The sequence below is a fragment of the Schistocerca nitens genome, chromosome 8, assembly GCF_023898315.1.
Source record: "Schistocerca nitens isolate TAMUIC-IGC-003100 chromosome 8, iqSchNite1.1, whole genome shotgun sequence".
Taxonomy (NCBI): Eukaryota; Metazoa; Arthropoda; class Insecta; order Orthoptera; family Acrididae; genus Schistocerca; species Schistocerca nitens.
In genome coordinates this window covers 335,056,263-335,073,474 of record NC_064621.1, presented here as the reverse complement: position 1 = coordinate 335,073,474, position 17,212 = coordinate 335,056,263, and positions in this window count along the sequence as shown.

The following is a 17,212-nucleotide window of genomic DNA, read 5'->3' as shown; positions in this document are numbered from 1 at the left end:
ATGTTTCAAAATTGTTACGGCTTTCGTGGCCACTTGTTGACAAACTGCCTATTGGCTTCTGTCTCGGGTTCTTCGGCCGACGTTCATCTAATGATTTTTCTGACGTTTCGCCAGCACGAGTGGCTGGCATTGTCAAAGCTTCACCCTCCATTGCCGGTGGTGAACTGGAGGCGAGCTAAAATAAGAGATGGGGCCCCTCCACGCCCGCACCAACGTGATGACCAAACCAAAAGTTCTACTGTCACCTCCGTAAAACATGTTAGTTATCTAGTAAGTGGATCACAGGATGCTGGGCTGTGATGTTGTCCGTGCGTCTGGGTATGGAGGCGAGCTCGCGGCCGCAGACTATATGTACCTGGCGCGCCAACGTCCGAGGGCTTCTCCGCGGTCATTTCCGGTGCGGTTCTCCTCTTGCTACCTGCGACGGTCGTTCGCTGCAGTACGGGAAGCCAGGATCCGTTTACCTTAAGGATTTCCTCTTTCTTGTTGAAACTGTTCGCATGTTTTTGGATTTCTACAGCTTCTCTGAACAAGCGCGTGTGATAGTGCTTCTCTACAGCCAGAACTTCCGTGTCGGCGAATTTTATTACGTGGTCGGTCTCATTCAGTGCGTGCTCTGCCACGGCCGATTTCTCCACCTGCCCCAACCTGCAATGTCGCTTATGCTCTTTGATCCTGGTGTTAATGGATCGTCCAGTCATTCCGACATAAACTTTTCCGCATGTGCAAGGTATACGGTATATTCCCGACATTGCAAGTGGGTCTCTTTTCTCCTTCGCCGATCTAAGACACTCTTTGATCTTCCTTGTCGGTTTGAAAATCGTCTTTACGCCGTGTTTGCGCAATATACGGCCGATTCTGTCCGTCACTCTGGGAATGTATGGCAGAAAGGCCGTACCCGACATTTCTTTTTCTGGTTCCTTACCTCGCCGAGTGTTTGGCTCTGCTACACTTCTAATGTAATTTGTGGAGTACCCATTGCTCCTCAGAACAGTTTCCAGGTGTTGCATTTCCCGTTTGAGGTGTTGAGGCTCACATATTCGTCCTGATCTCGTTACGAGCGTACTAATCATGCCTCTTTTCTGGCTCGGGTGGTGGTTTGACAGTTTGTGCAGGTATCGGTCCGTGTGTGTCGGTTTTCGATACACGCTGTGTCCCAGGTTTTCGCCGTCCCTTGTGACCAGCACATCTAGAAATGGCAGTTTCTTGCCCTTTTCTACTTCCATGGTAAATGTTATGTTGGCATGGAGACTGTTCAAGTGTCTCAGGAATTCACCGAGCTGTTCTTCACCATGACCGCGGAGAAGCCCTCGGACGTTGGCGCGCCAGGTACATATAGTCTGCGGCCGCGAGCTCGCCTCCAGTTCACCACCGGCAATGGAGGGTGAAGCTTTGACAATGCCAGCCACTCGTGCTGGCGAAACGTCAGAAAAATCATTAGATGAACGTCGGCCGAAGAACCCGAGACAGAAGCCAATAGGCAGTTTGTCAACAAGTGGCCACGAAAGCCTTAACAATTTTGTATTACGCCTCTACGGGGAGGAGATTTGCAGATTGTACCGACGCCTTGACCAACGACGGAAGAAGAAAGCGCGACTGATGTCCTCTCTCGCCTTTCTGTCACGGTGCCGAGATGAATGTGCTACACCGAAGTTCTTGAGATGCAAGCGCCTATTCACCACCGCCCAAGCACATCGTATCTACGACAGAATGGAACGAGCTTTTCTTCGTGAGCGAATACATACAACACGGAGAGACTTGGCAAGAACGGATCAGGAACTTCTGGACATTTTCTATCAACTAAGTAGCAGAATGCATCGAGACGACTGGGACAAGATCGACAGCATCACTCACAGGAGCATGCAGAACGAACTCGAGCGCTGCACCGAGCGGCAAAAGAAAAAGTTTGAAAGATGCCGGAAGCCGACCGACAAGGCGATTCCCGACATGTCACACACAGTGGTCAACCTCACTGAACGACAATTGACCGAAGAGGAAGTGTCAGTTCTTCAAAAAGGAGGGAATTTCGCTATCATCCCGAGAACTATACCTATGGAGGACATCATTGCCAACACTGAAGCGCCGGCCGCGGTGGCCATGCGGTTCTGGCGCTGCAGTCCGGAACCGCGGGACTGCTACGGTCGTAGGTTCGAATCCTGCCTCGGGCATGGGTGTGTGTGATGTCCTTAGGTTAGTTAGGTTTAAGTAGTTCTAAGTTCTAGGGGACTTATGACCTAAGATGTTGAGTCCCATAGTGCTCAGAGCCATTTGAACCAACAATGAAGCAGCCATTCGGACCCTTCCTTGTGAAAGGGCAGAGGAAATACGCACTGAAACAGCCAGGATACTGCGCCGAGCAAAACCACCAGCTTGCAACCTGAAGAAAGAAGAGGTACAAGCCATTAAGAATCTCAACGCCGACAAGAGTACATTGGTACTGCCTGCCGATAAGGGGAATGCGACCGTCGTAATGAAGACCAAAGATTATGAGCAAAAGATCCGAGACCTATTAGATCCGACGACGTACCGAAAACTAAGCGCAGATCCGACGCAGCGTATCACTCGGAATACGAATCGATTAATCAAGGCGTCTTCTCTGCCGGCGGACATACAGAGAAACCTGCGCAACACAGAAGCCCTACCACCTCGGCTGTATGGATTACCCAAGATCCATAAGAACAACGTTCCACTGAGACCGATCGTTAGCGCTCCTGGCTCACCAACGTATAAACTGGCGAAACACTTGGCCTCTCTGCTCCAGCCACACGTGGGAAAGACCGACACATACATTAAGGACTCAGGACATTTCATTGAGAAGCTGAAGAAACTGAAACTTGCGCCAAACGACCTCCTGGTCAGTTTTGATGTTGTTTCGTTATTTACGAAAGTGCCACTCAGCGACGCTCTGGAGCACATCGGTTCCATGTTCCCGCAAGACATCAAAAAGCTCTTCCATGCATGTCTCACCACGAGCTATTTCACGTGGAATGGCGATTTCTACGAACAGCTGGAAGGCGTCGCCATGGGTAGTCCTCTCAGTCCAGTGGTGGCCAACTTCTTCATGGAACAATTCGAAGCACAGGCACTGGACTCGGCGACTTGCAAACCTAAGGTGTGGTACAGGTACGTCGATGATACTTTCGCGGAGTGGAGTCATGGTGAAGAACAGCTCGGTGAATTCCTGAGACACTTGAACAGCCTCCATGCCAACATAACATTTACCATGGAAGTAGAAAAGGACAAGAAACTGCCATTTCTAGATGTGCTGGTCACAAGGGACAGCGAAAACCTGGGACACAGCGTGTATCGAAAACCGACACACACGGACCGATACCTGCACAAACTGTCAAACCACCACCCGAGCCAGAAAAGAGGCATGATTAGTACGCTCGTAACGAGAGCAGGACGAATATGTGAGCCTCAACACCTCAAACGAGAAATGCAACACCTGGAAACTGTTCTGAGGAGCAATGGGTACTCCACAAATTACATTAGAAGTGTAACAGAGCCAAACACTCGGCGAAGTAAGGAACCAGAAAAAGAAATGTCGGGTACGGCCTTTCTGCCATACATTCCCAGAGTGACGGACAGAATCGGCCGTATATTGCGCAAACACGGCGTAAAGACGATTTTCAAACCGACAAGGAAGATCAAAGAGTGTCTTAGATCGGCGAAGGAGAAAAGAGACCCACTTGCAATGTCGGGAATATACCGTATACCTTGCACATGCGGAAAAGTTTATGTCGGAATGACTGGACGATCCATTAACACCAGGATCAAAGAGCATAAGCGACATTGCAGGTTGGGGCAGGTGGAGAAATCGGCCGTGGCAGAGCACGCACTGAATGAGACCGACCACGTAATAAAATTCGCCGACACGGAAGTTCTGGCTGTAGAGAAGCACTATCACACGCGCTTGTTCAGAGAAGCTGTAGAAATCCAAAAACACGCGAACAGTTTCAACAAGAAAGAGGAAAGCCTTAGGGTAAACGGATCCTGGCTTCCCGTACTGCAGCGAACGACCGTCGCAGGTAGCAAGAGGAGAACCGCACCGGAAATGACCGCGGAGAAGCCCTCGGACGTTGGCGCGCCAGGTACATATAGTCTGCGGCCGCGAGCGCGCCTCAAAAACAGTGAACCACGTGTCGCAGCAAATCTTACATAAGAGCATCAAGGCGACCCAGTCAGGAGTCTGCCTACATGTAACGGTGGCAGACAGGGTCAGTCCGGCAACACAACTGGACATAACACACACCCCACAATCACCTACACAACCACAGACACCTACCACACAAACATCCCAACCCCCACAAACACCTACACAACACCAGACACCCACCACACAAACGCCCCAACCGCAACCCGCACCCGCACGTATACAAAACACACCACACCCACACACTTCCAGAAACAAAACTTACTAAAAACCAAGTCGCGGTACGAACATGGCCGACCACCAACAGCAGTTAAATCTCCTCTTCGCCAACGCGAGAGGAGTCAAAGACAGGAGAACACTACTCACGCACACACTATTGCGCAACAACATACACGTGGCCGGCATCGCCGAGACGTGGCTGTCTCAGGGGAAGCAGTGCAATATACCGAAGTTTAACTGCTTCCGCAAGGACAGAGACAGAGACGGTAGAGGCGGCGTCGCGCTATACGTGCGCAATACGATAGCGGCTACGGAAGTCCCTCCCCCCGCACAGCTTGGGGACACAGAGATCGTCATGGTCAAACTAAAGGGCCACAACGCAAGGACCGTAACAATTGCATGTTTGTACAACCCTCCTAATAACCCTCTCCCGATCCACGCGATACGACACCTTATGACGAAAGACAGATTCATCTTACTAACTGACCTGAATGCGCGACACGAGAGACTTGGTGACCACAGTACAAACCACAACGGACAAATCCTGTTTGACCTTCTGACGACCGAACCTGTAGACCGCCTCCCCATCTACCAACCCACTTTTATAGGCCACCAAGGAACGTCAGCGCCCGATCATATCCTATACAGCCCTACCATAAGTGACTCAATAGCCAATGCGGAAGTCGGCAACTCAATAACAAGTGACCACCTCCCCATCCTCTTTTCCACAAATGCAATAGCCCCACCGAATCCTCCACCAATCAGACGAACTATACGACAATACTCAAACGCCGACTGGAATAAGTACAAAGACGTACTCGAACAAGAATTATCCATCCCCATGACCGTGACAGACCCCCACGACCTGGAACTTGCCACGACTAAAATAGAATCAGCGTTTAAACACGCAATAGAGGAAGCCATACCGCAAATCACCATAGACAACTGGAAACCTACTATCCCCCGAGAAGCTCTCGACCTAATACAACGGAAAAGACGACTACAAAGAGAGATGAGACGAACCAACAACCCGAACTTACGACAAACCTGGAACCGACTGAACAATCGCGTCAAACAAATCATCTCGACACATCGACAAAGACAGTGGGAAGAAACATGCGAGAGACTAAACTACAGAAACGGAGGACAATTTTGGAAACGATTTAAAACACTGACGGGACAAAGAGCGACAACTACCACCACACTAATTACAAACAACGAGCCAACGACAGACCCACAACAACAAGCCGACATCTACAAAGACGTGTTAGAAGACGTATACTCCTTCCCACATGACAACACCTTCGACGAGGCTTTCAGACGAACGGTAGAACTCCGACTCCCACGACTACTTAACACATACACAGTAGAGACTGAAAACGAAAACTCCCTAACTAAACCGATAACTGACAAAGAAATAATGGACGCGATACTAACGGGACGGAACTCAGCGCCAGGCCTAAACGACATACGACGAATTCACCTACAAAAGGCACCTCTCCTTACACTCATCCCTATCCTATCCCTCATGTTCAATTATTGCATCAGTACAGAGACCATCCCAACTGCCTGGAAAACAAGCAAGACGATCATGATCCCTAAACCAGACAAACTAAGAACAGACCCACGATCCTACAGACCCATCTCTCTTTTAGACGTACTGGGAAAAACCTATGAAAGAATCATCACAGACAGACTCAAGACATACGTAGAACAGAAAGAACTCCTTCCCCTGATCCAAGCTGGCTTCCGCAGTAAGCACTCCACGAATGATCCACTATTCAAACTCGTGAACGGAGTCACGCAGGGCTTCAACAATGGACACTGCACCCTCGCAGTATTCCTGGATATTGAAAGGGCGTTCGACAAGCTATGGCATGACGGACTCCTCTACAAGCTGTGCGAGATAGGGATCCCTGTCAAAATGGTCCGGCTCATAAAGGCATACCTCACCGACCGAGTACGCAGGATACACGTACACAACACCTCTTCCCAACCTTTCACCCCACAAGCAGGAGTGCCGCAGGGCGGCATCCTGTCTCCGCTGCTGTACGCGCTGTACACAGCAGATATACCGACCACCCAATCCCCAGACGAAACAATAGCCCTATACGCAGACGACACAGCTTACTGGTGTACATCACTCAGGACAACAACTATACAGAGGAAGACGGACGCATACCTAAAACGACTCGAAGACTGGATGGAAAAGTGGAGAATAAGACCAAACCCAGCAAAGACACAAACAGTACTCTTTCGACACAGAAACCTGACCAAAAAGAGACAGCAAAACGACAACGACATACAATTAACACTCTGGAACACGCCACTCAGACTTGTCAACACGGCCAGGTACCTTGGCGTATTCCTAGACAAACACATGAACTGGATGACTCACCTGAACTACCTTCTCGACAAGACTAGAAAACGCCAAAGACTGATACGACAAGTACAAGGACGCCTCCGTGGCTGCAGCATGGAAACAGCCGTACACACATACAAAACTTTTATCAGACCAGTTCTAGAATACGCCGGCGCCCCGCTGGGAGGAATTCCGCACACGGTAGCAGACAGACTTTACAGTACAGAACGACGACTACTCCGCAACCTTGCGAAACTCCCGGCAAGGACGCCCAGCAACGACGTATACGAAATAGCTAACGTGGAACCACTCCAGACACGACTGACAAAACTGCGCGCGAACTACGGACAACGAATACTAACGCAAAGACCTGACATGGAAAACCTAATTACAACAAGACCTCGTACTCAACGACTCCCCAAACACAAGTATATCTGCCCAGCGCGTACGGTAGCACAAAACACATCACACCACTTCCCAGACCTAGCCCCAACTATGGAACCGCTGACAACCCATACCACTACCCCTCCCCACCTAGACGTCAGACAATAAAACACAGACAGACATATTTATTCCCTCTCTCCCTCGTTCCCTCTCCCTCACTCTCTCTCTCTCTCCCTCTCTCTCTCTCTCTCTCTCTCTCACACACACACACACATACACACACACACACACAAACACACACACACACAAGCAACAAAACGACAACACTCGCACAATTAAACAAGCCGGCACACTCTTCAATTACCCAATCCTGTTCTGCCACTGAAATAATATGAAAATAGAAAATAGCAGTAATTGAATAATTGTACAATGCAAGTAACAATAGTAACATCATTATACACTACTCACAGACTAACATCCAAAACCTCTTCTCATATGCTCTCTTCACCTCTGCTCCACAACCGAACACAGGCGTAATTTCGGAAATATTACACACAAATCACACACAGAAACACTACACACTCCAACGTAAATAACCACAATTATGTATCACCATATGTCAATGTTACACCTCAAACCTCACCAAATGACAATGCTCAAATCTCTATCTCTTACTGTCACACCCCCAAATCTCTCCCTTAACCTTTTCCCTTCCATATTCTATTATTATAAACATGTTAATTCTAGTACTATATACATTAAGAACAAAAACGTAACCTTGCAAATCATATCTCGTTGTTAAATTCTTATACTATACTATTTGTAAAACCAAAATATAACCTTGTTAATTATATTATAACCTTGTTAATTATATAAACTTGTTAATTATGTAATACTAAATGCTAATTGTTAATGACCACGTCAAAGTGCAAAAAATTGTAAAGCACCTTTCTGCAAGCACTTTAAATTGTATAAAAAAGAAAATAAATTTGTAAACCTCGCCTAAGGCTAAAAAGTGCAATGCAAGCACTAGAATAGCCCGCCCTCCCCCCTAAGGGAAGGGAATGAAATGTGCTTAAAAAAAAAAAAAAAAAAAATAGAGCTCGCCTCCAGTTCACCACCAGCAATGGAGGGTGAAGCTTTGACAATGCCAGCCACTCGTGCTGGCGAAACGTCAGAAAAATCATTAGATGAACGTCGGCCGAAGAACCCGAGACAGAAGCCAATAGGCAGTTTGTCAACAAGTGGCCACGAAAGCCTTAACAATTTTGTATTACGCCTCTACGGGGAGGAGATTTGCAGATTGTACCGACGCCTTGACCAACGACGGAAGAAGAAAGCGCGACTGATGTCCTCTCTCGCCTTTCTGTCACGGTGCCGAGATGAATGTGCTACACCGAAGTTCTTGAGATGCAAGCGCCTATTCACCACCGCCCAAGCACATCGTATCTACGACAGAATGGAACGAGCTTTTCTTCGTGAGCGAATACATACAACACGGAGAGACTTGGCAAGAACGGATCAGGAACTTCTGGACATTTTCTATCAACTAAGTAGCAGAATGCATCGAGACGACTGGGACAAGATCGACAGCATCACTCACAGGAGCATGCGGAACGAACTCGAGCGCTGCACCGAGCGGCAAAAGAAAAAGTTTGAAAGATGCCGGAAGCCGACCGACAAGGCGATTCCCGACATGTCACACACAGTGGTCAACCTCACTGAACGACAATTGACCGAAGAGGAAGTGTCAGTTCTTCAAAAAGGAGGGAATTTCGCTATCATCCCGAGAACTATACCTATGGAGGACATCATTGCCAACACTGAAGCAGCCATTCGGACCCTTCCTTGTGAAAGGGCAGAGGAAATACGCACTGAAACAGCCAGGATACTGCGCCGAGCAAAACCACCAGCTTGCAACCTGAAGAAAGAAGAGGTACAAGCCATTAAGAATCTCAACGCCGACAAGAGTATATTGGTACTGCCTGCCGATAAGGGGAATGCGACCGTCGTAATGAAGACCGAAGATTATGAGCAAAAGATCCGAGACCTATTAGATCCGACGACGTACCGAAAACTAAGCGCAGATCCAACGCAGCGTATCACTCGGAATACGAATCGATTAATCAAGGCGTCTTCTCTGCCGGCGGACATACAGAGAAACCTGCGCAACACAGAAGCCCTACCACCTCGGCTGTATGGATTACCCAAGATCCATAAGAACAACGTTCCACTGAGACCGATCGTTAGCGCTCCTGGCTCACCAACGTATAAACTGGCGAAACACTTGGCCTCTCTGCTCCAGCCACACGTGGGAAAGACCGACACATACATTAAGGACTCAGGACATTTCATTGAGAAGCTGAAGAAACTGAAACTTGCGCCAAACGACCTCCTGGTCAGTTTTGATGTTGTTTCGTTATTTACGAAAGTGCCACTCAGCGACGCTCTGGAGCACATCGGTTCCATGTTCCCGCAAGACATCAAAAAGCTCTTCCATGCATGTCTCACCACGAGCTATTTCACGTGGAATGGCGATTTCTACGAACAGCTGGAAGGCGTCGCCATGGGTAGTCCTCTCAGTCCAGTGGTGGCCAACTTCTTCATGGAACAATTCGAAGCACAGGCACTGGACTCGGCGACTTGCAAACCTAAGGTGTGGTACAGGTACGTCGATGATACTTTCGCGGAGTGGAGTCATGGTGAAGAACAGCTCGGTGAATTCCTGAGACACTTGAACAGCCTCCATGCCAACATAACATTTACCATGGAAGTAGAAAAGGACAAGAAACTGCCATTTCTAGATGTGCTGGTCACAAGGGACGGCGAAAACCTGGGACACAGCGTGTATCGAAAACCGACACACACGGACCGATACCTGCACAAACTGTCAAACCACCACCCGAGCCAGAAAAGAGGCATGATTAGTACGCTCGTAACGAGAGCAGGACGAATATGTGAGCCTCAACACCTCAAACGAGAAATGCAACACCTGGAAACTGTTCTGAGGAGCAATGGGTACTCCACAAATTACATTAGAAGTGTAACAGAGCCAAACACTCGGCGAAGTAAAGAACCAGAAAAAGAAATGTCGGGTACGGCCTTTCTGCCATACATTCCCAGAGTGACGGACAGAATCGGCCGTATATTGCGCAAACACGGCGTAAAGATGATTTTCAAACCGACAAGGAAGATCAAAGAGTGTCTTAGATCGGCGAAGGAGAAAAGAGACCCACTTGCAATGTCGGGAATATACCGTATACCTTGCACATGCGGAAAAGTTTATGTCGGAATGACTGGACGATCCATTAACACCAGGATCAAAGAGCATAAGCGACATTGCAGGTTGGGGCAGGTGGAGAAATCGGCCGTGGCAGAGCACGCACTGAATGAGACCGACCACGTAATAAAATTCGCCGACACGGAAGTTCTGGCTGTAGAGAAGCACTATCACACGCGCTTGTTCAGAGAAGCTGTAGAAATCCAAAAACACGCGAACAGTTTCAACAAGAAAGAGGAAAGCCTTAGGGTAAACGGATCCTGGCTTCCCGTACTGCAGCGAACGACCGTCGCAGGTAGCAAGAGGAGAACCGCACCGGAAATGACCGCGGAGAAGCCCTCGGACGTTGGCGCGCCAGGTACATATAGTCTGCGGCCGCGAGCTCGCCTCCAGTTCACCACCGGCAATGGAGGGTGAAGCTTTGACAATGCCAGCCACTCGTGCTGGCGAAACGTTAGAAAAATCATTAGATGAACGTCGGCCGAAGAACCCGAGACAGAAGCCACTAGATGTTTCACTCAGTAGCAGCAATTGCACTTAGCAGTTCATTTAAACAGTAGGAAGTTTCAAACTGACTACTTTTATACCAATGTTTCCTTCGTGTACATGAGAATTTTTCTTTCGCTACCAAATTTTCTCTGTGTATAACGCAACAACGGGACCAACGACGACGGAAGAGAATCGTTCAACGTGACAGAAGTGCAACCCCTCCACAAATTGCTGCAGATTACAATGATGGGCCATCAACAAGTGTCAGTGTGCCAACCATTCAACGAAATATCATCGATACGACTTTCGGAGCCGAAGACCGATTCATGTACCCTTGATGACTGCACGACACAAAGCTTTACGCCTAGCCTGGGCCAGCCAACACCGATATTGGACTTTTGATGACGGGAAACATGTTGCCTGGTCGGACGAGTCTCGTTTCCCATTGTATCGAGCGGATGGGCGTGTACGGGTATGGAGACAACCTCATGAGTCCATGAACCCTGAACGTCAGAAGGGGACTACTCAAGCTATTGGAGGCTCTGTAATGCTGTGGCGCGTGTGCAGTTGGAGTGATCTGGGACCACTGATACATCTACATACACCTCTGACAGGCGACACGTACGTAAGCACCCTCTTTGATCACCTGCATCATTTCAAGTCCATTGTGCATTCCGACGGACTTGGACAGTTTCAACAAGACAATGAGACACCTCACACGTCCAGAATTGCTATAGAGTATCTCCAGAAACACTATTTTGAGTTTAAATTCTTCCGCCGGCACCCAAACTCCCCAGACAAGAACATTATGAACGTATCTGGGATGCCTTGCAACATGCTGGTCATAAGAGATGTACACCCCCTCGTGGTCTTACGGATTTATGGACAGCGCTACAGGATTCATAGTGTCAGTTTCTTCCAACACTGCTTCAGGCATTAGAGTCTATGCCACGTCGTGTTGAGGCACTTCCGCGTGCTCGTGGGAGTTTACACGATATAAGGCAGATGTACCAGTTTCTTTGCATGGGTTTGTCGAGAAAAAACCGGCTGTAAACAATTGGAAATACTTTTCGTTGAGTTAATAAAATAATGAAGATGACACTTAGCTTTCAACTGTAAACCATGGTGTCACACTCTTCAGAACAAGGTTGCAAATGGGATATTCCAACGGGATAATACGAGACCCCACACTGCAGATCACACAACAAACGCCTTGACAGATGTATGGATCGTTGACCAGCTACTTTGTCATCCATAGAGCATGCGTGGAATGTAGCAGTAATATAAGTTCACCGGACAAAAAATTAGTCAACGCAGTGCGCACGCACAGATGAATCGTTAAGCCTTTACGGATTGCGCAGAGATCGAGTTACGTGCTCAACCTTGCGCCCACTGCCTCTACTTAAGCTTCAGTAGCGATCAGTGATAAATTTATGTTTCAAGCGGACATTGCACATATATATGGGTAAATGCAAGGACGTGACAAAGTGGTGGAAAGGGGCAATCGTGTTTGGCCGTGCCAATGCTCGTATGGTGCGTGATGTTGCAGGATTTGTTGATGTTTCGTGGCGAACTGTTCAAAGTGTCTACAAGAAGTTGTGTAACAAGCATGGCTACGAAACACGACGTCAGAACTGTGGTTGGAAAAAGATCCTGACTCAGAGGGAACAGAGGCGCGTTTTACGGCTTGTGGCTTAAAATCCCTTACAAACCCGACAGGAATTGCTGCAGGCAGTGAATGAAGGTTCATCCCAATCTATTTATTGGAAGAACATTCTACATCTGCCGCGCGGGATTAGCCGAGCGGACGAAGGCGCTGCAGTCAAGGACTGTGCGGCTAGTCGCGGCGGAGGTTCGAGTCCTCCCTCGGACTTGTGTGTGTGTGTGTGTGTGTGTTTGTCCTTAGGATAATTTAGATTAAGTAGTGTGTAAGCTTAGGGACTGATGACCTTAGCAGTTAAGTCCCATACGATTTCACAATTTGAACATGCTACATCTACATCTACATATATACTCCGCGATATGAATGTTGGTGGTAATAATACATGCTCTACATCCTAGGCGATGAACGGATTTTGGAATTTAGTGAGCAGCCCCTTCCGTTTAGCGCCTAGTCTATCTGCAAGTGTGTCCCACTTCAAACTTTCTATGAGATTTGTAACGCTCTCGCGATGGCTAAATGTACCAGTCAAGAATCTCGCCGCTCTTCTTTGGACCTTCTCAGTCTCTTGAATCATACCCAACTGGTAAGGTCCAATACAGAGGAACAATAGTCTAAGACTTGACGAACTAAAGTATTGTAAGCAATTTCCTTTGTTGAAGGACTGCATCGCTTCTGGATTCTACCAATTAACCGCAATCTACAGTTCGCCTTACCCGTTACTGGTGTAATCTGATCGTTCTATTTGATATCATTTCGAATAGTCACACCCAGATAATTGACGGATGTTACCGCTTCCAAAGACTGGCATTTATTTTATACTCGTACATTAATGAGGATTTTTGCTTTGTTATATGCAGTAGGTTACACTTATTAATATTGAGAGATAACTGCCAGACATTACATCAAGCATTTATTCTCTGCAAATCCTCATTTATTTGTTCACAACTTTCGTGTGATACTTTCCTGTAGACTACAGCATCACCGGCAAACAATCTAATGCTGCTGTCAATGCCATCAACCAGATCGTTTATGTAAATGGTAAAAAGCAGCGGACCTATTAAGCTGCCCTGGGGCATACCTGATGTTAGGCTTGTTTCTGTTGAACTCTCCCCATTCAGGACGACATACTGCTCTCTGTCTGTTAGCAAACGTTCTATCCAACCGCTTATGTCATCGGATAGACCGTAAGCGCGCACTTTTTGGAGCAAGGGACAGTATGGAACCGAGTCTAACGCCATTCGAAAGTCCAGGTTTATGGAATCAACCTGGGAGCCGGTATCTAGAGCCTGTTGTATATCACGCACGAAGAGGTCCAGCTGTGTCTCGCATGACCGCTGTTTCCTAAAACCGAGCTGGTTTCTGCAGATGAGCTTCTCAGAGTCTAGAAAGGTCATGATGTCTGAACACAAAATATGTTCCATGATTTACAACAAATCGATGTCAGTGAAATTGTACGGTAATTATGTGCATCCGATTATCTACCCTTTTTATACAGTGCTATGACCTGGGCCTTTTTCCAGTCGCGTGGAACTTTCCGCTGTTCCAATGATCTCTGATAGATGATGGTTAATAATGGTGCTATATTTGTAGCAAAGTCAACATAAAATCTTGCGGGGATGCCGTCTGGGCCTGAGGCCTTCCTGGCATCTAAGGATCTTAACTGTTTTACAATCCCAGATACACTATGTCGGCCATCCTTGCATTGAGAAGCGAACTGCATGCAATGAACATTCAGAGGCGGTCACCTCACAGCAGACCATTGCTCACGCAGGCAAATACAGCACACAACAGCAAAGTTCATCGGGCTGGAGGAATATGTAACTGGTTTTCTGAACATTCCCCCACCCTCTTACATCTCGACTTGGTCCTCGAAATTACCTCATGTGAACCCCATTGAAAGTCTGTGCTGCACGTTGGTGCAACAGGTAAAACCCCGACGTCAGTATCCCCGTAATTTGGTGGAACTGTGCGATAAAATCCTAGGCTAGTATCTTAACCGGGATGCGAAGTAACTGCACAACCTTTTGGACTCACTTTATAACCTGATCCAGGCAGTAATCAAGCCCAGGGGCGGAATTACACGGTATTAAATCGGGCAGGTAATGGCTTCTCTTGGACAGTGGTGCCGGCCGCTGTGACCGAGCGGTCCTAGGCGCTTCAGTCCGGAACCGCGCTGCTGCTACGGTCGCATGTTCGAATCCTGCCTCGGGCATGGATGTGTGTGTTGTCCTTAGGTTATTTAGGTTTAAGTAGTTCTAAGTCTAGGGGACTGATGACCTCAGATGTTAAACCCCATAGTGCTTAGAGCCGTTTGAACCATTTGGGCAGTGGTCGTCAAACTGCGATCCGCAGTTTTCTTGTGCCCGTGGCTCTCAGAAGTATTTTATAACAATATGAATCTAGGAATTAACAGCCGACTCCAAAACATCAACTAACATTAAAAATTTCTGAAAAATGTAGTTTCCCTCCTCTGTAGTGAGCAAAAACATTTACGGAGTTATCCTAAGTTTCACAATCAGTCCGAAAAAGTTTAGAATCTACACATCACTAAAAATCTAGTTGCTATCAAATGGCGTGCGTCAACACTTGACGCCTGTGACTACATCCCTCGAAATCAAATCGTTTTCAAACCGGCACATGGCAGTTTAAAATTATTATTCCCTATGGTGGAGGATTTTAATGTCACAGACGTGGTCGATCATTGTCAGGAACTGTACAGTAAGTTTTTTCGGTGAAGAAATCAGTTGCAGCCAACAGCTGCGGATGGGAAATTTTTATTCTTTGCTGGTGTCGAATATACATTTCCATTTGTAACAGATGCTAATGTTTAATAGCTTCTGAAAAAGGATAACTTAAAAATCAGTAAAGAAAAATATTTAAAACATATGCAACTGTTGGCTATACCTACCTCCTTCGTCGAATCAAAAATATACTGGAAGAATTGTAGTAGTCGCGCAAAAAGTTGCTGTGGAATAAATTTTTACACGGAAATCACACGGGTTCGTGGATGCACATTGTAGAAACAGTCATTTTCAAATACGATACAAATACACTATGAGATCAAAAGTATCCAGACACCCCAACCACATACGTTTTTCATATTAGGAGCATTGTGCTGCCACCTACTGCCAGGTACTCAATATCAGCGACCTCAGTAGTCATTAGACATCGTGAGACAGCAGAATGGGGCGCTCCGTGGAACTCACGGACTTAGAACGTGGTCAGGTGATTGGGTGTCACTTGTGTCATTCGTCTGTACGCGAGATTTCCACATTCCCAAACATCCCTAGGGCCACTGTTTTTGTTGTGGCGTAACAAGACAGCCACGCCACTCGGAAGTAGCCGAAAGGCACGCGTTAAACTCACGCAGGCTAGAGATAGGTCTGAAACAGGATACGTAATGAATGCTATAAAGAAAAGTACGTAGCTGCTGGAATACTTAACTTTAATCCATTATTGTTATACATCGCTCTTGACGATACAAGTGAGACTCTGTAGATACATACTATTTAATAATAATGGCGCCTTGCTAGGTCGGAGCCATTGACTTAGATGAAGGCTATTCTAACTATCTGCTCTGCAAATGAGCGAGGCTTCGTCAGTGGGCATCGCTAGCTAAGTCGTCCGTACAACTGAGGCGAGTGCTCGTAAGTCTCTCGAGACCTGCCGTGTGGTGGCGCTCGGTCTGCGATCACTGTCAGTGGCGACACGCGGGTCCGACATGTACTAATGGACCGCGGCCGATTTAAAGCTACCACCTAGCAAGTGTGGTGTCTGGCGGTGACACCACAGTTTTCGATGTGATAGTGAAGTGGAAACGTGAAGGGGCACCTACAGCACAAGAGCGTACAGGCCGACCTCGTCTGTTGACTGACAGCGACCGGAGGTGGTGGTGTTATGGTGTGGTCGTGCTTTTCATGGAGGGGGCTTCCACCCATTGATGTTTTGAGTGGCACTGTCACAGCACAGGCCTGCATTGATGTTTTAAGCACCTTCTTGCTTCCCAGCGTGGAAGAGCAATTCTGGGATGACGATTGCATCTTTCAACGCGATCAAGCATTTGTTCATGACGCACGGCCTGTAGTGGAGTGGATTTACGACAGTAACATCCCTGTAATGGACTGGCCTGCACTGAGTCCTGACCTGGATCCTATAGAAAACCTTTGTTATGTTTTGGAACGCCGACTTCGTGCCAGGCCTCACCGACCTACATCGATACCTCTCCTCAGCGCAGGACTCCATGGAGAATGGGCTGCCATTCTCCAAGAAAACTTCCAGCACCTGACTGAACGTATGCCCGCGAGAGTGGAAGCTGTCACCAAGGCTAAGTGTGGGCCAACACCATGTTGAATTCCAGCATTACCTGTGAATGGCGCCACGAACTTGTAAGTCATTTTCACCCAGGTGTCAGGATACTTTTGATCACATAGTGTATGTAGGAAAAAAGTTGTGGTAAGGTCTTATGGGACCCAACTACTGAGGTCATCGGTCCCTAAGCCTACACACTACTTAGTCCAACTTAAACTAACTTACGCTATGGACGACACACGCACCCATGCCCGAGGGAGGACTCGAACCTCCAACGGGGAGAGGACCGTGACAAGGCGCCTCAGACAGCGCGGCTACCCAGTAGCAACTATATGATATTAAATTAACGCT